At 32.7% G+C, this 24,339-nt stretch overlaps 1 pseudogene; it reads left to right on the top strand.

Moving 5' to 3' along the window:
* The first annotated feature begins 1,480 nt into the window (after positions 1-1,480).
* Positions 1,481-16,359, top strand: LOC107871659 (annotated as a pseudogene).
* The last annotated feature ends 7,980 nt before the right edge of the window (positions 16,360-24,339 follow it).

Here is a 24,339-nt window from a genome sequence, read left to right as displayed (position 1 = left end):
ATTCATTAATCACACATTAATAAGGTAAACTGGATAATTACTAACTTGATTTATTTCTTTAAATATAGTTTTGGATAATTATTAGACCTGATTTATTTCCTTAAATATCGTTTTGAATAATTATAAGACTTTATTTATTTCCTTAAATATCGTTAAGGAAGTTAGTTATCATACATAAGATACTTATGTATATTAACGTTTAGTTATGTATATGAAAAATTAAAATCTGAAAAAAAAAATATTAAAAAAATCAAAAGAGAAGGTAATTACGAAGAAACCTGATGGGATTTAAGAAAATAAGTTGGCCTTATAAGCTAATTGTTTTTGAAAAAAAAAAAAATTTAAACGAAGTAACAAGCAAATTTTAAGTAGTGAAATTTTGTTATCATATCGAGTTAACACATTTTAGAATGAGTTTACTATTCTAACTGTTTTACTATTCTAACTTTCTATTTTCTTCTAATTTTAAATTTTTATTCATCGGGTCTCAATTTATGTGACATTCTTTACTTATTAATCCACTTCAAAAATAATAATTTAACAACTTTGTATTTAAAAGATTATAAAAATACACATCAAATAATGTATGCATGATTTTTATAAAAATAAAGAAGTTTAGAGCCTCATATTATAATTTGACTTTACGCCACCGATTAGGTTGAGACGTGCCTCATATTTATGAAATATGGCAGAACATTTTCGTTTATCAAACATAACTGAAGTTTTATTACAAAATATCTACAAATTTTTGCTCAAAATCCGTGCGTGAAAACTATATTAAACAGGTATAAAATAGGTATATCTCGCTCAAAAGCTTAGAATTCGCTCACAACTTTTGTATATGAAAAGTATAAAATTTGGTATTAGATATGCATAGAACTATTTACTTTTCTTTATCATAAAATATTAGCACAAAAATTGGTTACTGTTTGAAAGAATACATACTTTTTAAAAAAATTGTAGGCCAAAATATTTTAAACTGTAATCTAATTTTGCAGGGCAAAACTTGCGTTGTTTGTATTTCGCAAGGCAAAACTTGTTTGTCTGTGACATAAATTTTGTCGTATCTTGTTCGCTAGGCAAGACTTTTGAAGAAATTTGTCTTGGATCATAACTTCTACCATTGACCTTGTATCATGTGGCACAAATTGTGTAACTGAACATAAGATACTAATTTGTGATACTGAACTACTTATGTCCTGTGGCAGAACTTATACCACTAAACTTAATTATATCTTGAGGCATAAGTCATAACTTGTATCTGGGACAAAATCTCTTGTGTCTTAATGCATAACCTGTGGCACCGAAACTAAGGACTTAAGGGGAATAACTCGTGTCTTATACTTTTCTTTATCATTAATCCAACTCTAGTGGAATATTAGTAGCAAATATTGGTTGGTTACTGTTAAGAGTGAATATATACTTTTCTTTATCATTAACCTCAACTTTATCGTCTTTTCTTTGTACAACACTGCTTCTGTCTCATTTCTCTCTTTCTCCAAATAATTTTTCTAGTATTAATTTTCCATATCTTTTTTTTTTTTTCAATCAAAGACTACTCCTGAAATGGATGATGATGCCTTTGTGTCGTTTGCAGTTCAAAAACTGGGCGATTTCCTCCTACAGGAAGTTAACCTGCGTTTAAGTCTTGAGAGAAGATGTGAAGTGGCTTCCAAATGAGCTTCGTTTCACGCAGTCTTTCCTAAAACATGCAGAGGAAAAGCAAGTTGAAGATCTAAGAGTTCAACAATGGGTGTTTGAAATCAACTCTATTGCTAATGAAGCTGTTGCTATACTCGAGACTTACAGCTGTTGGGTTCATAATAGATGAAAGAAGTGTATGTGAATGGAAAAATAGAGATTAAAAGGGTGGAGGGAAGGAGATACTAAAATGAAAAGTGTACTCCCAAATTGGCAAGTTTACTCGTTCTCCCACATTCGTGGAAGAAGAGAACTTGAGAGTGTTTATATTGACGAATACTTACTCCACATGACAAGTGAGGCAAGAAATAATAGATGCTTGGTGTCGTTGTTGTTGTTGCTTGGCTATGGATTTGTTGTTTTGGACAAATTTTATTTGACAGAAATAAAATAAATAAATTCAATCCGACAAGTGTTTTGAAACTCCATTTAAATATACATGCATGCAGTGATAACAAATGCAATATTCGAAGTGAACTGGTGCCACTGTTTCAATGAATCGTTGCACTATTTTGCGAACTGATGCACTGCTTCTGTGTTTCTGTTTTGACCAGATGCAACTCTTCAATGAAGTGATGCACTGTTTCGAACTGGTGCACTGTTTCAGCAAAATAAGAGGCATCTCTTGGCTATAAAAACCTGATTTCATCCACAGGTTTTGGAACAAAAAAAATTTAAGATTACAAACTTCTTCTTGTCTTAACAAAAAACTCTGTGTGTGATCATTCAAACCGTTGAGAGCGTTCGAAGAATCCGCCCATTTGAGGTACCGCTATAGTCGGATTGAAGGCCATTTTTTCCTGGGAGGAAGATTCCATAACCTCGGGTACAGTGAGGAAAATTATTCCTTAAGAAAAGTTCATGAATTCAGACGACTTGGCCTTAATCATTTCTGTTTTATCTTTATTTTTCTGAAAAAAATAAATACACCTCTTGGAAAGGTCATTTTGATCTTGTGTTGAGGGTATTTGATACTTCGTTGTGTTCTTGTTTATACTTGAACTCGAGTTGAAGTTGTTATTTTACTATACAGATTTCTGCGTACCTAAATATATTGTGGGAAATAACAATCTTAAGGAATAATCTACAGAATCTGTATTGCTTGTTTTTGGAGATTAAAGCTTAAGCTTTCTACTCCGCTTGAATTTAACTAGTGATTAGAAGACATAAAATCTTCATCACAAGTTAAGGTTCCCTCGGTTGACGATTCGAAGTAATAAAAACTTCATCGTTCACTAGAAACAAGAAGAAGAGTTTCAAGTTATTTAACTTTATAAATAGTATTCTGAAAAATACTAAGTTTTCTGTCTTGTGGTGACAGGAAAAATGACAACTGAAAGTCAAATGCATGATGTGGCTATGACTGTGGGGGCAAACAATATTGCTTCATCAAGCCGCACAAATGTTCCGCCAACAATGGTACCGGCGGAGAAGCCCAAAAAATTTTCGGGCATTGACTTTAAGCGGTGGCAGCAAAAGATGTTCTTTTACCTCACCACTTTATGTCTGCAACCTCGGACAAAGACCACTTCGTTATTGTAGAAGCTTGAAAACATTCGGAATTCCTTTGCAGGAATTATATTCTGAGTGGTCTCCAAGACGACCTCTAAAATGTTTATAGTGGAACCAAGACATCAAAGGAACTGTGGGGGACACTTGAATGGAAATATAAGACGGAGGATGCGGGAATTAAGAAATTCCTTGTTGCACGGTTCCTGGACTTCAAAATGATAGATAGAAAATCTGTTGTGTCTCAAGTACAGGAGTTGCAAGTCATCATACATTATCTCCTAGAAGAAGGTATATCTTTGAAAAATACCTTAGTTGAACAAATTAAAAATATTCTTAATACTCACATAAACTGTTTTGTAGGTTTAATTGTGAATGATGCTTTCTAAGTAGCAGCGATAGTTGAGAAGATACCACCTTTGTGGAAAGACTTCAAAAACTACTTAAAGAATAAGCGCAAGGAAATGGCTGTTGAAGATCTTATTATCCGACTTCGTATTGAAGAGGACAATAAAATTGTCGAAAGAAGGTCAAAGGGGAATTCTACAATTAATGGAGCACATATTGTAGAAGATGATCAAAATAATTCGAAGAAAAGAAAGAAAGTTGAACATGGAAGCAATCAACCCAAGCAAAAGCTCAAGGGAAAATTCTTCAATTATGGCAAAATTGGCCACAAGTCCACAGATTGTTGAGCCTAGAAGAGAGGCAAGAAAAAGGATCAAATAAATATGATTGAATCCAACAAAGAATGCGATGATTTGTGTGCTATGTTCTTAGAATGCAACTTGATGGGGAATCCTCGCGAATGGTGGATGGATTCTGGTGCTACCCGCCAGGTATGTGCCAACAAGGAGTTTTTTTCGTTATTTGCTCCGGCTCAAGCAGAAGAAATGATCTACATGGCTAACTCCGCTACTGCTAAGGTGGAGGGAATAGGAAAAATTTGTTTAAAGATGACTTCCGATAAGGTCTTGACACTGAACAATGTATTATATGTTTCGGAGTTACGTAGAAACTTAATTTTTATTTCACTCCTAGATAAGAACGGATTCAAATGTGTAACCATTTATGAAAAAATTGTAATTAGCAAAGGAGAAATGTATGTAGGGAAAGGCTATCTAACCGATGTCCTTTATAAGATGAATGTAATGACTGTTGAAATAAATAAAAGTTCAAATTCTTCTTATTTGCTTGAGTCTTATGATTTGTGGCATGAACGTTTAGGTCATGTTAATTACAAAACATTACGAAAACTGATTAACTTAAAAGTTTTGCCAAACTTTGAGTGCAATAAATTAAAGTGTCAAACGTGTGTGGAATCGAAGTATGCAAAGCATCCTTATAAGTCCGTTGAAAGGAATTCCAATCCCTTAGACTTAATACACACTGACATTTGTGATATGAAGTCAGCACCATCACGTGGTGGGAAAAAATATTTCATAACTTTTATTGACGATTGCACTAGATATTGTTATGTTTACTTGCTAAATAGTAAGGATGAAACAATAGATGCATTTAGGCAATATAAAACTGAAGTTGAAAATCAGTTAGACAAAAAGATCAAAATGATAAGAAGTGATAGGGGTGGAGAATATGAATCTCCCTTTGCGCAAATATGTGTAGAGAATGGAATAATCCATCAAACTAAGGCCCCATATTCACCTCAATCTAATGGAATTGCGGAAAGAAAAAATCAAACTTTGAAGGAAATGATGAATGCCTTACTTATAAGTTATGGTTTACCGCAAAACTTATGGGGGGAGGCTATCCTTACGGCCAATCATATACTCAACAGAGTTCCCTATAGTAATACACAGTCAATTCCTTACGAAAAATGGAAAGAAAGGAAACCCAACTTGAAATATTTCAAAGTGTGGGGGTGTCTAGCGAAGGTTCAAGTTCGTATACCTAAAAGGGTTAAGATAGGACCTAAAACGGTGGACTGCGTGTTCATAGGATATGCAAAAAGTAGTAAAGCATGTCAATTTTTGGTTCATAAATCTGAACATCCAAATATTAATGAAAATATGGTAATTAAATCAGACAATGCTGAATTCTTTGAAAATATTTACCCGTATAAATCTAGACATGAACAGTCTAGTAGAGGAACTAAATGACCTCGAGATGAACCAAGTGAGAATGTACATAATGAAGAAAATCCAAGACGTAGTACACGTCAAAGAACATCAACTTTGTTTGGATCAGATTTTGTAACATTTCTCTTAGAAAATGAGCCTCAAACATTTAAAGAAGTGATTTCGTCATCAGACTTATCCTTTTGGAAAGAGGCAGTCAATAGTGAGATAGATTCAATCTTAAGCAACCATAGATGGGAATTGGTTGACCTTCCTCCCAAAAATAAACCTTTAGGTTCTAAATGGATCTTCAAAAGAAAAATAAAGGTGGATGATACTATTGACAAATACAAGGCAAGACTTGTAGTAATAGGCTTCAAATAGAAGGAAGGCCTTGATTACTTTGATACATACTCGCCAGTAACAGGGATAACCTTGATTTGAATGTTAATTTCCTTGGCGGCGGTATATGATCTTTAAATCCATCAAATGGATATGAATACCGCATTCCTAAATAGAGACTTCGAGGAAGAAATATACATGGAACAACCTGAGGGTTTTGTGGTTCCAGAAAAAAAAATAAGGTGTGTAAACTTGTTAAGTCACTTTATGGACTAAAACAAGCACCTAAGCAATGGCATGCAAAGTTTGACCAAGCCATGTTGGCAAACGGATTCAAGATAAATGAATGTGATAAATGTGTTTACATTAAAGACACTCCAAATCACTAAGTCATTGTTTGTTTATATATGAATGATATTTTAATCATCAGTAGAGACATTTTTGATATAAATGCAACAAAACGAATGCTCGAGAGAAAGTTTGATATGAAATACCTTGGAGTTGTAGATGTGATCTTAGGTATAAGAATCCATCGAACTCCACAAGGGTTAGCATTGTCACAGTCTCATTATATCAAAAAAGTACTTGACAAGTTCAAGTATATGGAATTCGGTATTGCCAAGACTCCATTGGATGTGAACTTTGCACTTCGAAAAAATGAAGGTAAAAGTGACTCGCAATTGGAGTACGCAAGAGTATTGGGATGTTTAATGTATATAATAAACTGTACACGACCAGACATAGCCTGTACTATTAGTAAATTGAGTCGGTACATGAGTAATCCTAACAAAACTCATTGGATGGCAATGAAAAGAGTTTTTGGGTATCTTAAATACACTCAAAACTATGCTTTGCATTATAATATATATCCTGCGATAATTGAAGGATATAGAGATACAAATTGGATCACCGGATCGAACGAAGTAAAATCCACAAGTGGATATGTATTTACCATCAATGGAGGAGCAGTTTCTTGGAAATCATCCAAATAGACTTGTATCGCTCGCTCTACAATGGAATCTAAATTTATTGCATTAGATAAAGCTGGTGAAGAAGCAGAATGGCTCCGGAATTTCTTAGAAGATATACCGTATTGGCCCAAGCCAGTGGCACCAGTATGTATACACTGTGACAGCCAAGCGGCAATATGTAGGGCAGGGAACATGATGTACAACGGTAAATCTCATCACATACAATGGAGACATAATACCATTAGGGAACTTCTTTCTAGTGGAATTATCACTATTGATTATGTAAAGTCAAAAGATAATGTGTCAGATCCACTTACAAAAGGCCTATTTAGAAAAGGAGTGGAAAGAACATCCAAGGGAATGGGTTTAAGGCCAAAGACGAGTCAGCATGGCGGTAACTCTACCTAGCAGACTGGAGATCCCAAGAGCTAGGTTCAAGAAGATCAAACAAAGTTGTGTCTGACAGGTTTAGCATTGTCAATTACCCAATCCATTCTCATGATATAGACAATGTATAGTAAACCAGGATAAGACTTAAGGTGAAAAGTCTTTTAATGATTATTTAAATTTGGCAGATTTGACCAAACAGTTTAATCTACAGGATTGAACATTTAGAAATCACCCATGTGAGGGAGAAGTGGAAGCCGCTTCAAAGAGAATGTTAGTAAAGGCCTATTCTCTAAGTTCTCATAAAACCGAGACGTTTTCATGGTTGAAAAGAACAAAATAGTAAGAACCATAAACATTAAAAGGCTGGTTGTGTGACATATGTTGTCTAGGTGTACATTAAAGCTCGACGGTTCACAGATATCAAATCTACCAATTGACCGAGTGCATCCGATGCATGTTCACTACGAAAAGTTCAAAGTGAAACCCACTTATCCAGATGTAATCAGTCTTTGCTTGGTGATTACATACTTGTTCGTAAAAGTTTTACAAAAATTAGCCATTTCCCATTCATGTGAGGGATTTTTGGGTTCATAGTAGATGAAATAAGTGTGAATGTAAAAATAAAGAGTAAAAGGGTGGAGGGAAGGAGACACTAAAATGAAAAGTATACTCCCAAATTGGCAAGTTTACTCTTTCTCCCACATTGGTGGAAGAAGAGAACTTGAGAGTGTTTATATTGATGAATACTTAATCCACATGGCAAGTGAGACAAGAAATAATAGATGCCTTCCACCGTCATCGTCGTCGCTCGCTCCGCTCGGGTCGGCTTCGGCTTCGGATTAGGATTTGAATTTAATTTGTCAAATGATCGATCGATGGGATCTATCTTTTTGGACAAATTTTTTTTGACAGAAATAAAATAAATAAATTCAATCCGAAAAGTGTTTTGAAACTCCATTTAAATATACATGCATAAAGTAATAACAGATGCAATATTTGAAGTGAACTGGTGCTACTGTTTCAACGAATCATTGCACTGTTTTGCGAACTGATGCACTGCTTCTGTGTTTCTATTTCTGAACTGGTGCAGATTTTCAAAACAATGTTTCCCGAACTAATCGTTGGTTCGAACAGATGCAACTCTTCAATGAAGTGATGCACTGTTTCAGCAAAATACTGCACTATTTTGGGTAAACAGACATGTATTTTCAGAAATATCACACCTCTAAGATGGACCATTGTCTCTTTTCAGAAGAGGCATCTCTTGGCTATAAAAACCTGATTTCATCCACAGGTTTTGGAACAAAAAAAATTTCAGATTACAAACTTCTTCTTTTCTTAACAAAAAAATCTGTGTGTGATCATTCAAACCATTGAGTGTGTTCGAAGAATCCGCCTATTTGAGGTACCACAATAGTCGGATTGAAGGCCATTTTTTCCTAGGATAAAGATTCCATAACCTCGGATACAGTGAGGGGAATTATTCTTTAAGGAAAGTTCATGAATTCGGACGACTTGGCCTTAATCATTTCTGTTTCATCTTTATTTTTTTGAAAAAATAAATACACCTCTTGGAAAGGTCATTTTGATCTTGTGTTGAGGGTATTTGATACTTCATTGTGTTCTTGTTTATACCTGAACTCAAGTTGAAGTTGTTGTTTTACTATACAGATTTTTGCGTACCCGATATTATGGGAAATAACAACAGCTTTGTGGCAGGAGCAGGTGATGACGATGGATTTGATAGTTGTTTGAAAACTTGCACTTGCATCTGTAGGAAGGAGACTAAATTCTACAAAATTGGAAAGGAGACCCAATCACTCAAGCGGCATCATGGACATCTCTCGCAAATGAGAGACCTATGGTATTATAGATATCAATAATGCAGGAGAAGGGCCAAGTGATCGACCAAACAATTAGTCTGCCATTGTTAGAACATTGAGGAGAACTACATCATATATAGATGAGGACCAGATTTTTGTTGGCTTTCAGGATGTTGTACAGAGATTGCTAGCTGAACTTCTCAAAGCAGATCCTCATCGAATCATTATTTCTGTTTGAGTTGTGACCCAAATTTTGTTGATCCGGCCCAAAAAATTTCGCAGTGCGAACCATGTTTGTGATTTTCAATGGGGTTAGTGATGGTAGCATAGGGATCGGGCCGACCGGTATGGACCTTTATGTTTTTGGGCCTGTGACTTATTTGTATGCACGTATTATATAAGTGCAATTAGTGGGTGGATTTAGATAATTCAAAAATTATGTTTCTCTACATTGTTCTCCTCTCCTTTTATAGTGAAACCTTCTTTGCCTCTGCCTTGTAGAGAATAATAGAAGAAAGGTGTAGTTGGAGAGAACTTCTTCTATTCCAAGATCGTTAACTAAGATCGGGAGATTCAACTATGAAGAGGAATCTAGAAAGGTGAAGGAAGATATTGAAAGAAGAACCTGGATTTGGAAGAAGGCTACTTGGATATGCTTTGTATTGGATTTTGTTTTTTGGATAGTTACAAATGTTCAAGATATCCCTATTTATACTTATGTATAGATGGTTCTAGAAAATCTTCTAGATACTTCTACAAGAAAAATCTAGAGATATTTATCTTCTACTTCTACTCTCGATATTTCCTTATCTAAATGGGTACACTAGATTATTCTAGAAACTTAACTAGAAAACTATGATACTCATTCTTCAAAAAATCCACTTTAGATATTTTTCACACTCTTCCTTACAGTGATTTTTTGGAAGCTATCTCAAACTCGTTGCAGAAAAACTCAAATGAAGCTTTGAACCATGCCTTGATGAGACTCTTAGTAGTTTTTTTACAACTCTCCTTTCTCCTTCCAATGATGAAGATTTTCTGTCATCTATTTGTCCTTGCTGTGTTTTATGATGTTGAGTTCTCGAGCACCCCCTTTCTCCGAACTTCTCCACAACTTCATTATCTGTAGACACACATGTGATGGAAAAGTTTGGATCTCTAGCATTCAAGATTTTCGAACTTACTCTTTCTGAAGCAACTCCATAACACAAGGACATTTCATCTATATCAACCTCCTCATTTGATTCGATGACGACCTGATCATCAATTTTCTGTGAAGCCTTAGCGCCATAATATGATCTACCGCTAGATTCCATTTCTAGCTCTTCATTTATATGTATGTCTCTCCATATGAAATTGGGGCTTTAATTTTAATGTCTCCATCTATTTGATCTTTAGCTTCTTCATTAACTTCTAATATTTGTTCGAAGTCGGTGATTGACCTTGATATGATAGATGATCGATTAGAGACTTCAACTTTTATTATATCTCCCTCAATTTTTTCTTCGATAATGTCATCACTGGCATATTGATTTTCAAACACTTTCTCCTCAGTATCTACTTCAACATCTTTCACGTTCAAACTTTTATGGCCAATTTTAGGATTTTCTTCTTTTATTTCCTCGATAGCAGCTACCACGTCTCCTGTCTGAACATCTTCAGTATCCTCTTGCTTCTTATCCGTGTCTTCCTTCTCCACATGATAGATTGTATTACATCCGATACAATCTCTTTCCAAATCAATGAAAGCCAAGACATTTATTGCTCGACTCTAGCTTCTAAGCATCTTTCCTAGCCTTCTTCTTCTTCAACAACTTTTTTAGTATGAACCATGTTGATCTCTGTGGCTCGACAATATATTCTTATATATCCTATTTTGCCACACCGATAACATCTGAGAGGCTTTTTATAATTGATAAAAGACTCTTTCTTCTTTCCAAGTGAGCTTGAACCACAAGAGAATCGAGAGTGAGGCATATCTCTTGTCTTTCCTCTAACGTTTCTCTTGTCAGCTATTAGAGCATTTTCTTCCCTTTTTTTGACAAATTGACCAGCCAATTGTTTGGCTAGTAACTCCTGTGACAATAATAAATTCTTAAATTCCTCCAAAGATGGTTGTTAAGCCCATCCTTGAATCGATGTCACAAAGGGAATATATTCTGGCTTTAAACCACGAATAATAATTCTTTTCATTCGTGCTTCAGAGATAGCCTCGTTAGTATTCAATAAAGAAATCTCAGAACATAAGTTCTTAATCTTTAAAAAGTACTTGACAATAGAAAGATTACCTTGAGTGGTGTTCGCCAAGTCATTCTTCAACATTTGTAGCCGGACTTCATTCTTCTTATTGAACAACTAATCAAGGGTACACCAAATTTCATGATCTGAATTACACCTTATAATATGGTCAAACAAATTGGAGGAGATAGATCTCTTCAGAATGAACCCCGCTTTTGCATTAATCTGCTTTTACTTGTTGTATGGACTACTAGTCTCCGATCCGTCGTTCGGAGGACTTGTGTTACTCCCGTTAATAACATACCACAAATCCTCTCCCATAAGGTATGATTCTATACAAGTCTTCCATACCTTGTAATTGAACTGGTTTAGCAACTCCATTCCCAATTCATTAACGCGAACGCTTAAATCTATTTAGATAAACTACTTAAATCAACCACAAACTCGATCTTGATATAAACACAAGTTAATCTACGACTTTCGCTCTGATACCATGTAGAGAATAGTATAAGAAAGGTGTAGTTGGAGAGACCTTCTGCTAGCCCAAGATCGTTAACTAAGATCGAAAGATTTAACTAAGAAGAGGAAGCTTGAAAAGTGAAGGAAGATATTGAAAGAAGAACTTGGATTTGGAAGAAGACTACTTGGATATGCTTTGTATTGGATTTTGTTTTTTGGATAGTTACAAATGTTCAAGATATCTCTATTTCTACTTCTGTATAAATGGTTCTAGAAAATCTTCTAGATACTTCTACAAGAAAAATCTAGAGATCTTTATCTTCTACTTCTACTCTAGATATTTCCTTATCCAAATGACTACACTAGATTATTCTACAAACTTAACTAGAAAACTATGATACTCATTCTTCAAAAAATCCACTTTAGATAATTTTCACACTCCCCCTTAAAGTGATATTTTGGAAGCTATCTCAAACTCGTTGCAGAAAAACTCAAACGAAGCTTTGAACCATGCCTTGATGAAACTCTTAGCCATTTTTTTCCAACTCCCTTTTCTCCTTCCAATGATGAAGATTTTCTGTCATCTATTTGTCCTTGCTGTGTTTTATGATGTTGAGTTCTCGAGCTCCCCCTTTCTCCGAGATCCTCCACAACTTCATTATCTATAGACACTAATGTAATGGAAAAGTTTGGATCTCTAGCATTCTAGATTTTTGAACTTACTCTTTCTGAAGCAACTCTATAATACAAGGACATTTCATCTATATCAGCCTCCTCATTTGATTCGATGATGACCTGATCATCAATTTTCTGTGAAGCCTTAGCTCCATAATATGATCCACTGCTAGATTCTGTTTCTAGCTCTTCAATTATATGTATGTCTCTCCATATGAAATTGGGGATTTAATTTCAATGTTTTCATCTATTTGATCTTTAGCTTCTTCATCAACTTCTAATATTTGTTTGAAGCCAGTGATTGACCTTGATATGATAATGATCGATCAGAGACTTTAACTTTCATTATATCTCCCTCAATTTTTTATTCGATAATGTCATCATTGGCATATTAATTTTCAGACACTATCTCCTCAGAATCTACTTTAACATCTTTCACGTTCAGACTTTTATGGCTAATTTCAGGATTTTCTTCTTTTATTTCCTCGATAGCAGCTACCACGTCTCCAGTCTGAACATCTTCAGTATCCTCTTTCTTCTTATCTGTTTCTTTCTTCTCCACATGATAGATTGTATTACATCCGATATAATCTCTTTCCAAATTAATAAAATTCAAGGCATTTATTGCTCGACTCTAGCTTCTAAGTATCTTTCCCAGCCTTCTTCTTCTTTAACAACTTTTTTAGTATGAACCATATTGATCTCCGTGGCTCGATAATATCTTCTTATATGTCCTGTTTTGCCATACCGATAACATCCGAGAGGCTTTTTATAATTGTTAAAAGACTCTTCCTTCTTTCCAAGTAAGCTTGAACCACAAGAGAATCGAGAGTGAGGCATATCTCTTATCTTTCCTCTAACGTTCCTCTTGTCAGCTACAAGAGCATTTTCTTCCCTTTCTTTGATAAATTCACCAGCCAATTGTTTGGCTAGTAACTTCTGTGACAATAACAAATTCTCAAATTCCTCTAAATATGGTTGTTGAGCCCATCCTTGAATCGATGTCACAAAGGGAGTATATCCCGGCTTCAAACCACGAATAATAATTCTTTTCATTTGTGCTTCAGAGATAGCCTCGTCCGTATTCCATAAAGAAATCTCAGAACATAATTTCTTAATCTTTAAAAAGTACTCGACAATAGAAAGATTACCTTGAGTGTTGTTCACCAAGTCATTCTCCAACATTTGTAGCCGGGCTTTATTCTTCTTATTGAACAACTAATCGAGGGTACACCAAATTTCATGAGCTAAATTACACCTTATAATATGGTCAAACAAATTGGAGGAGATAGACCTCTTCAGAATGAACCCCGTTTTTGCATTAATCTGCTTTCACTTCTTGTATGCACTACTAGTTTCCGGTCCGTCGTTCGGAGGACTTGTGTTACTCCCGTTAACAATATCCCACAAATCCTCACCCACAAGGTATGATTCTATACAAGTCTTCCATACCTTGCAATTGGACTGGTTTAGAAACTCCATTCCCAATCCATTAACGCGAACTCTTAAATCCATTAAGACAAACCACTTAAATCGACCACAAACCTGATCTTGAAATAAACACAAGTTAATCTACGACTTTGGCTTTGATACCATGTAGAGAATAGTATAAGAAAGGTGTAGTTGGAGAGACCTTCTGCTATCCCAAGATCGTTAACTAAGATCGGAAGATTCAACTAAGAAGAGGAAGCTTGAAAGGTAAAGAAAGATATTGAAAGAAGAACTTGGATTTGGAAGAAGACTACTTGGATATGCTTTGTATTGGATTTTTTTTTTGGATAGTTACAAATGTTCAAGTTATCCCTACTTATACTTGTGTATAAATGGTTCTAGAAAATCTTCTAGCTACTTCTACAACAAAAATCTAGAAATCTTTATCTTCTACTTCTACTCTAGATATTTTCTTATCCAAGTGACTACACTAGATTATCCTAGAAACCTATCTAGAACCTATGTTTCACTAACTAGACTATTCTAGAAATTTAACTAGAAAACTATGATACTCATTCTTTCAAAAAATCCACTTTAGATATTTTTCACATGGCCGTGGTTTTTCCTGCAAGGGTTTCCAAGTAAATCTATGTGTTATTGTTTTCTTTCTGCTTGTGGTTTGCTTTATTTATGCCTGATTTCTAACAATTTCCATTTATGGTATGGGTGGATTTGGTAAGACAATTCTTGCAAGAAACCTCTACGACTGTCCTAACATAGTCTCTAGGTTCCTAACACGTGCTTGGATATGTGTTTCTCAAGAGTACAATACCATGGATCTTCTTAGGAATATCATCAAATCTATCCAAGGATGCACAAAGAAAAGTTTAGATTTGTTGTAAAAGATGACTGGAACAGATCTAGAAAGTTATCTGTGTGATCTATTAAAAGGACGCAAATACCTTGTGGTGGTTGATGATGTATGGCATAGAGATGCTTGGGAAAGTTTGAAACGAGTATTTCCAGATAGAAAGAATGACAACAGAGTAATTATTACCATACGCAAAGAGGATGTCGCTGAAAAAGTAGACGACAAAGGCTTTGTCCATGGACTTCGTTTCCTAAGCCAAAAAGAAAGTTGGAATCTCTTTTGTAGGAAACTACTTGATGTGCAGGCAATGGTTTTTAGAAATGGAAAGGTTAGATAGAGATATGGTGGATACATGTGGAGGCTTACCTCTTGCAATTGTTGTATTAAGCGGACAATTTTTGCATAAAAGGGGGCTAGAAGAATGGCTAAAGGCGTAGGACCACCTTTGGCACAACATTAAAAATGTAACAACTGAAATCTCCGACATACTATTATTTAGCTACAATGATTTGCCAACTACGCTCAAGCAGTGTTTTCTTTACTTTGGTGTTTTTCCAAAGGATCCCCTGATCTATGCTGATAACATTACACAATTATAGATGGCTTTCATACCAAGAGGAGAAGAAAGAATGGAGGATGTCGCTGAAGGCTTCTTGAATGAGCTGATAAGACGAAGATTGGTTCAAGTGGCTGAAGTATTTTGGAAGAAAGTTTATGTATGTAGGATTCACGATCTAATTTGGGATTTTTTCGTGAAAAAGGCATTGGAGGTGAACTTTTTTGACATTTATGATCCAAGAAAGCACTCCATATCCTCCTTTTGTCTCAGACATGTCATTCATGGTCAGGCACAAAGGTACCTCTCACTTGATCTTTCAAACTTGAAGTTAAGGTCAATTGTGTTGTATGATCAAAATTTTTGTAAGCTGTGTCTTATGAACTTCCGCAATGAGTTCCGACATATATATATTTTGATCTCGGAGACTCATTCTGGTATTAAACTACTTGATGCCATAGGGAGTTTGTACCACCTCAAGTTCTTAACTTTGAAAGGTATCAATGATCTTCCTTCTTCCATTGAAAATCTCAAGAATTTATAGACACTTCGTGTCTACAATGAATACGGATGCTTATGCCAACTACCTCATGAGACAACTGACCTGATGAATCTAAGACATTTGGTCGCTCGGTATTCAAAACCCCTGAAATGTATAAGCAAACTCACAAGTCCTCAACTTCTTTATGGCATTTCTTGTGATCAGTGGAAAGATGTTGACCCACTTGATTTAGTCAATCTTCGAGAATTACGTATGTTGGGCATTACCAAAACTTTCCCCCTGAATATCATTGGCAATTTGAAACACCTTCGCACTCTCTTCTTGGATTGTAAACTTGTTGAATCATTACCATCCCTTGAATTTCTTAGTTCTTGTCAAAAGCTCCACAAATTGTGGTTGAATGGGAGAATAGGGAAAATGCCTCTGTCGAACACATTTCCAAATTCAATCACAATGTTGGTCCTTTGGAATTCAAAACTCAAGGAAGACTCGATGCCTATTCTGGGAATGTTGCCTCACCTAAGGAATCTAGATTTAGTCCGAGCTTATGAAGGAAATGAAATTATCTGCAGTGATAACAACTTCGGTCAACTGGAGTTCCTTCGCCTTGAGAATCTTAAGAAGCTAGAAAGATGGCATTTAGCCACAAGTGCTATGCCTCTGGTTAAAGGTCTTGGAATCCATGACTGTCCAAAGCTAAATGAGATTCCCGAAAGGATGAAAAGAAGAGATTTGATCTTTGATGGAGCTTATCAAGCATATATGATGTCCTATTTTAGCCTCTTTCATAATCGTAGAGGTAATGAAAAATGATATTCAAAAATTATAGATGCGTTTTGGCATAAGTACAAATTGAAGTTTTTTTCTTTGTATGTTTGTGAGTAGTTTGGAATGAACAATTTTTTTTTTTTTTTGTGTTTTTCAAATTTCTGAATATTTTGAAATTTAACTTGAGTTTAATTTCGAAATTTTATGGTCAAACTTATTTTTTGGGGTTCAACTCCAGAAAAAAATGAAAAAAAAAATCATGGCAAAACGCTTCCCTTTTACTCATTCTGTAGCAGATTTTTAAATATTAGGTATAATTTTTTTGTTTTAAGTATTTCCATTATCAACTTACTCAAATAGTCAATTACAAATTATTGTGTATTAATAAATTAATTATGGATGATATTTTGTCTGATACGACAAAAGTAATATATTTTGATTTTCATAGATAATTAAACCGTCTTTAGTATAAAATATTTAATTAGCACGCAAGAGAGTTACATGATAAAAATTCTCATTACTAAAAATTAGTAAAATTGTTTAAATGTTATTTGATGCAACTAATATGAAGTCAAGTGAGGAAGTCATATTTCCTATTTCGATGACGACTGGGTAAACTAATACTAGAAAGTGACTTTCTTGATGCCAAAAATACATCACGTTTTATTACCAATCTATTATTTGGCTGATACTTGATATTGTTTCAGAATATTACAATTAATTATTAATTTAGGTAACTGATAAATCTTTTATATTTTTTGAGTACTAGTTATTATATTAAATAGAATTTTACAATTTGAGGTAAGCAAGAAAACCGGTTGTTTATGGATATAATAAATAGTAGGAAAATGACACTCTATAATACTTTTTAAAATAAATAGCCCAAGTTTGAAATTTTTTTAAAAAGTAACCAGTCGGATATACTATTTTCGTTTTATAGTCATTTCCTGATTTGGATCATTTTGGCCTACGTAATTCATATACAGTCCATATAAAATACTGATACAGTCTATATACAATACTGATACAGTAGTCAACTTGGAAAATTCGGACCTTTTAAAAATATTTCAATTTTTTTTTTGCTATAAATTTTTTAAATGATCAAATATTCTATTTTTTTTATTGTTTAGAAATAATAATTAAATTATATAAAAACAATATAATTGTTAAATAGAATATGTATCTATATAAGATATATGTATAGAAATTGTATAGTTCTATCAAATATGTATACGTATAAAATATATATAAAAAATATATAGAAAGTATGAAAATTATATAATTATTGTATAAAACGTGTAAAAAAAAATGTACAGTTATTATATAAATTGTGTATCAAAACAGTATAATTTTTGTATAGAATATTTATATGCATAAGATTTGTATAGAAATTATGTAGAAGGTATGTAGAAACGGTATAGAACAAACCAGTAAATTGAAATGACTAGAAATTGGAATTTAAATTCTATGGCCATTTTCATGAAAATAGTTTAATTTGAAGTGTCGTTTCTGTCTTTTCCCCTATAATATATAATAATTTATATAGTTGATCGTAATTAATTTGCAATTGAAGTATGACTGTTTTCTAGCTTGAGTTGTGGATTAAGAGGGAGTGAGCCAATTGAGATTAAAAACTTAAAACAAGTTTCTATAAATTAAGCAGATAAATGTTTGGATAGAATTGGTGAAATTGAAAAAAAGTTGTTGATATGTTTGATAAACAAGTGATATTAAACACTTTTTTGTTGTTAAAATGAATTAAATGTTCTTAAAGTTGTTAACACCACAAATAAGGTGAATTATTTATAATTTTTAATTTTAAAATAAAATTTTTGAGCAAAACTCCAATGTAATGATGGATTCGGTGAAAACAGATGAGAAAATTTGAAGGGAAGAGAAGAAGCAAAGCCCAAAGAAAAAGAAAGGAAAAATATATATTTAAGGGCTACAAGTTCAGGATATTGATGGAATTGAAGGAAAATATAAGGGATAAAAAGGTAAATATATTGGTTAAACCTAAAAGAATTTTAATCTAAAAATAAAAAAGGTGGGGTATCTAGCTTTTCACTTTTTACTTTTTTTTTAAATTTTTTTTTTTAGCCTTTTTAAGCACTTTTTAATTTTACCAAACACATAAAAAAACTAAAAAAAAATTAAAAGTTGATTTGGCCAGATTTTAATCCTATCCAAACAGACTCCAAAAAAGACAATTTTATTTTCAGGTTCAATTTAAAAAGTAAGAAATACAAGTTCAAGGACATAACTACACTGAACACAGTATAAGTTCAAGCGGTATACACATAGTTGAATTTCTTATAAGAAGGGATGTATTTGTACTAAGTTATTCACACTGTTGATGAAGAAAAAATTCTGATCTACGTGTGGGAAGAAAACGTACTAATAGTTTTACAAAGGATCCTGATATATTGTTTAAGAAATTCTGTTAGTAGATGAAACAAGATTTGTATTATATACATAAAGAAAACTTTTTGATATTATACCTAGTTTGATTTATCAACAAAGAAATGAACCTTTTAGCTTTCCGTGATTCTTATATATATATATATATATAAAGATATGATTGATGCTCATCTAACTTGATTCGATTGCATGTCTAGATTGGTGGATACTTAATTTTTTAACCCTCAACTTCTTTACTGTTTTTGTCAATATAATAGAATTTAACGTGTGTATATATATATATATATCTTCTTTGTTTTCATTCAAGTCATTCTTTAGTGTCAAAATTTTCGCTTAGACAAGAACTATTTTCATCAAAACTGAAGCTTTGTGATCATTATTGTATTATTTTGTTGCAGTTTACAGTCTAGATGAATTCACATGTGGTAGATGAATGTCGGTCGACTTTGAGGAGTTTTCTTAGATAAGATTATGTTTAATTGTACTTTTTTTATATCTCTATTTTGAATTTTTTTTTTGTGTAAAGGTAGAGTTTAGTTGTATTATTTTAATATCTCTATTATCGTATTATTTTGTTATAGTTTACAGGTGGTAAATGAGTATCGAACAACTTTGATGAAATTTTCGTATAAAGGTTAGATTTAATTATATTGTTTTGATGTCTTTATCATCGTATTATTTCGTTGCAGTTTACAGGTGGTAAATGAATATCGATCGGCTTTGAGAATTATTTTTTGGTAAATGTTAGGTTTAATTAAATAAATTCTCCAAAAGATGTTGAATTTAATTATTGTTTTCATCTTTATTATTTAAACAAATATCCTATTTAGTGTAACGTTTAAATTCAATAAAATGAAGTACACACGCGAAGCGCGTATATATATATATATATTCGTCGTTCATCTGACTAAGATTGCTCACCCCCTCCCCCCAAAAAGAAGGAAAGAAAGAAGAAAAAATGTCAAAATTACAGGATATCAGCTATAAACAATTCACCTTGCAAATGAACTTAGAAAGCTAGCACCTCACAAGTATTGTAAGTAGCACCATTTTTTACTCTGTATAACTTAAAAGAGTATGTTTAGAAGGTTTATGGAGATGCAGTTTGAAATCATGATTTCAAATTAGTATTTGGGCATGTAATTTGTGATCATGATTTTATTTTAAATGTAAAGCATAACTCATAAATTTATATTCTGTAAGAAAGAAAAATTTCATCATTTTAAGTTTGGCAAAATGAGACTCATGCTCAGCATCAAGGGATTGTTCACTAAAACGATTATATAAGAGAATTGCTAGTCACGATTATGGTTGACTAGTACACTATTATTAAATTATGTATATTTGACGTCTGTGATCGCAAAAATTTATTTATAAAATTAACATAGAGATATGCGATTTATCATTTCGACGTGTTAAAATATTCTAATATCTTATTTATGAACTTGAATTTGCTTATTTGACAAAAAATATATAAGACTAATTGGAACAATTTTCACAACTTTAACAAACTTGTGAGATTTTTCATATATGAAGAAGAGCCAAAAATACAACCATGTATTATTAGAAATAATTTAAATATACCCCTTATTATTTTTTGATCCAAATTTACCTTTTACGTTATACTGCTACACCTCTTTATAATGTCACCTCGTTATAACGATATTTTACTATAACAACTAGATTTTTTCTAGAATCAATTTTTCATGTTATATTTTACTTATCTATTACGACATTCTACCTGTAATAATAATGAGGTTTATTACAACGGTACACTCTTTGTAAAATTACCTCTCTATTACAATATACATAAACATTATTTGAAATAATTTTTGTAAGAAATATATTATGTACAAAATAAAATATGAAAATATTTATGGTAATTATCATTAAATTTCAAGTACGAATATCTAATTTAAAGAAAAAAATTATTTAAAATGATGCACATCGGTTATTTCATAATTTCACGAGGAAAAAACTGCCAATGTTTACCATTTATGTATTCATGCTCTTTTTAATTTTGCGTAATTTTGTTTATAAAAGCTAAATGATATTTATACGTCACATGCCAATATACATATATAAGAATATCAATCTATAACAACCATGAAATTTTCGTATAAATACTGTCACTATAGAGAGGTTTCACTGTATGTTGGTTCAAAGATACGTATGTATTATTAGAAATAGTTTAAATATGCCCCTCTTTATACTTTTAGACCAAATATATCCTTTTCGATATACTTTGAATCCAAATACATCTCTCACATTGTACTTTTTTGCTGATTTACCCTTACTTTTGACACCCACCCATTTATACCATCTCAATTCCCTCCACTTGAAGTTCTTTTTTTTTTCTGGTCTATCTATCTTTTATTTATTTTTGTTCTTTTTTTTACGGGGTAAAATAGTTCAGTGGACCCTTGTACTATGTCCGTTTTGTAATGTGGATACTCCTACTTACAAGTTTGTCATCTGGACCCTTGAACTCATTAAAAAGCAATATTTTAAACACTTTTTCAGTGAGTGTAACACACTCGTCCTACGTCAGTTGCCACATTTGCCACATCATCTTTCACGTCATTTTTACATATAAAAAATATTAACTATTAAAATAAATAAATAACCCCCTCTGTTCCCCCTTTTCTTTCTTTCTTTCTTTCTTTCTTTCTTTCTTTCTTTCTTTCTTTCTTTCTTCTTCTTTTTTCTTCTTCTTCTTCTTCTTCTCTTCTCATTCTTCTTTTTCTTTATCATCTCTTCATCTTCTTATTCTTCTTGCTCTACGAAAAAATTAAAAAGTGAAGGCCGAAAAATTTAAGAAGTATGGAAAGAAGGAATTTTTGGATATTTTTGTGATTTAGGCGATTCAAGAAATTTGAAATTCAATGTAAAGATTCAATTTTTATGCTTTTTTGAATTTTTTGTGATTTGGCTAATTCGAGAAACTTGAAATTCAATGCAAAAATTTAAGTTTTATGCTTTCTTTGAAATTTTTGTGATTTGGGTAATTCAAGAAACTTGAAATTCAATGTAAAGACTCAATTTTTATGCTTTCTTTAGACTTTTTGTGATTTGGGTAATTCAAGAAAGTTTAAAATTCTTGAAATTCAATGTAAAAACTTTATTTTTATGATTTTTTTGTCATTTGGGTAATTCAAGAAAGTTAAAAATTCTTGAAATTCAAAGTACAGACTTAATTTTTATTTTTCTTGAAATTTCTTGTGATTTGGGTATTTCAAGAATGTTGGGAATTCTTGAAATTCAATGTGAATATTTTTTTGGGGATGTTTTGTGAATTGATTAAAATTCAAAAATGAAAGTTTCTTTGTTGCTGGGGAACTGGTGGGGCAATAGGGGAGAGGGGCTGGGGGGTGGAATGGTGGAGAGGGGCTTGGGGAAGGAGGCTGGGGAAATGGTGGGGGGCAACGGGGGAGAAGGCTGGGGTTGGGGGAATGGAGAGGGGTGCTGGACCGGGGGCTGGGGTGGGATGGGGAGGGGCTGAATGGGGGTTGGGGGGTTGGGGAAGGGGCTTTCTTATTTTTTATTTTTAAAAATATTTTTAAATTAAAAAAGATGGAGGAAAAAAAGATTTTTTTTTAATTTTAATATTATTTTTATTTTTTATAAAATTATTTTAATATAAAATTGATGAAAAATTGACTCCACTCGCACCTTAGGCACATGTCTACACGCGCCTCGTCCTAGTCAACGCTTTTAATGCCACATAGGCCTGGTCAACGGTCAAAGAGTTTGAAATATTGTTTTTTAGTGGGTTCAGGGGTCCAGATGATTAACATGTAAGTAGAAGTGTCCAACTTACAAAACCGACATAGTACAGGGGTCCATAGAACCATTTTGCCTTTTTACGGAGGCGCTTCTCATTAATCCAAATTCTTTTAAGTTTTTGGTTCACCTATTCCTAGGTACTTTTCCGTTAACATTAATGATTCGTTTATTAGATATTGGAATTTTTTTTTGCATTTATATATGGCAATCTTCTTTAATTGATTATTTCAAACAGTGGCAAATCCAGGATTTTCATCCAGGGAATTCGAAAAAAATAAGCATATCAATAGTGATAGCAAATGAGCGGATCGGAATATATATGAACGAGTCGTATGATATATGAGAGACTATATATAAACTTTCTTAACGAGTAATCAAACGATTCCTTAATCACTTTTAATCTAATATTTATATTTGCAAACGAATCATGATAAAGAACTTGACATAAATATAAGTCTTATCATTCTGTCATCATAAATGTGGAAGTTCAAATCATCATTACGTACTAAACAAAATTACATAAAAATAAACTTGATTTGGTTGAACTACTTTTTAATAGTGTTAGCTAGATTAATGAATTAAGGTACTAGAGAATTACTCGTAAATTCAATATCTTTAATCTAAATTAACTACGATTATTAAACTTTTCTATCAAATACTTAATAATATTTACTTTGAAATTAATTTATTAATTAAATTATTATTAAATATTAATTCAAAGTTTTAATAGAATCTCATGAATTTTAAAAATTTGAATAAGTTTATAGCAATATAAAGCTTCTTTACAAAATTGACAAAAAGCAAATGGCGGGCCTACAACATTGCTTCAAATATGCATCCATCGAGATTCGATCTTGGGCAAAAGAGATTTTGCACCCTTTTATTATTGAGCTACTATCCTTCATTTAGGAGGTGCAATATTATTTATTTATATCTAAAACAATAATTTGACCTTGTATATGCAGAGTGATTTTTCGGTCACGGGGGCTCGGATGAACCCCCTGACCTCCATATAAATCCGCCCCTAATTTCAAATATAAGTTTTAAAACCTGATATTAGATCAAAAGATGGTGGTAGAAAGAAAATGACTTTCTTATATATTGAAAATTCAAATTCCATGTAAAAAGTTTGTCCGCTGTGAGGCCAAAGAAAGGTTTAGATGATATGGGTGTAAATTGTGTATATTAGTATTATTTTTATTTGAATTGAGAGAGTGGGTAGGGGATGGATTAAATGAGTGAGTTTTAAAAGTGAATCACACAAATTTTTACATTTGGTGATGAGTTATTTTTATTTTGAGTTAATTGGGTAGGGGATGGATTAAATGAGTGAGTTTTAAAAGTGAATCACACAAATTTTTACATTTGGTGATGAGTTATTTTTATTTTGAGTTAATATCTCAAAAGATGATTCAACTTTGAAAATTTATCTAGCAAAGTCAATGAACTTTATTTTATATCAATAAGATCATTGAACTTGGGTCTTTGTATCAATAAAATCACTTAACTACATTTGTAACTGAAAAATAGAAAAGGATTAAAAAATACCCCTGAATTATTTAAAATAGAGCAAAATACCCTCTGTTAGTTTTTTGAGCAAAATAATCTCCCTTAATTTTTTGGAGCAAAATACCCTCTGTTTGTTTTTGAGCAAAATAATCTCCCTTAATTTTTTGGTTCAAAAATAACCTTCAGTTAAATTTTTGGCTAAAAAAATTATCTTTCTAATGAAATGATATCAAACACGCCAAGTGGACAAAAAATACCACTTGAATAGTCCACGTCATCCACATAAAAATGTCTCATTTATACAACTAA

The sequence above is a fragment of the Capsicum annuum genome, chromosome 5 (assembly GCF_002878395.1).
Source record: "Capsicum annuum cultivar UCD-10X-F1 chromosome 5, UCD10Xv1.1, whole genome shotgun sequence".
In the NCBI taxonomy this organism is placed as follows: domain Eukaryota; kingdom Viridiplantae; phylum Streptophyta; class Magnoliopsida; order Solanales; family Solanaceae; genus Capsicum; species Capsicum annuum.
This window is presented reverse-complemented; position numbering and strand designations above follow the sequence as displayed.